Here is a 240-nt window from a genome sequence, read left to right as displayed (position 1 = left end):
TTACTGAACTCAGGTTGCAAGATTACCATATACAGACCCGATGTTTTCGTCCAGGTGAGGTGTGAGGTGTGAAATATATCAGATTAGATGAAACTGCAATCTATTACTGAACTTTGGTTGCATGATTACCATATACAAACCCGATGTTCTCGTCCAGGTGAGGTTTGAGATGTGAAATATATCAGATCGAATGAAACTGCAACCTATTACTGAACTCAAGTTGCAAGATTACCATATACA

Source organism: Papaver somniferum, chromosome 8, assembly GCF_003573695.1.
Source record: "Papaver somniferum cultivar HN1 chromosome 8, ASM357369v1, whole genome shotgun sequence".
Lineage (NCBI taxonomy): Eukaryota > Viridiplantae > Streptophyta > Magnoliopsida > Ranunculales > Papaveraceae > Papaver > Papaver somniferum.
Note: the sequence above shows the minus strand (reverse complement) of the source record.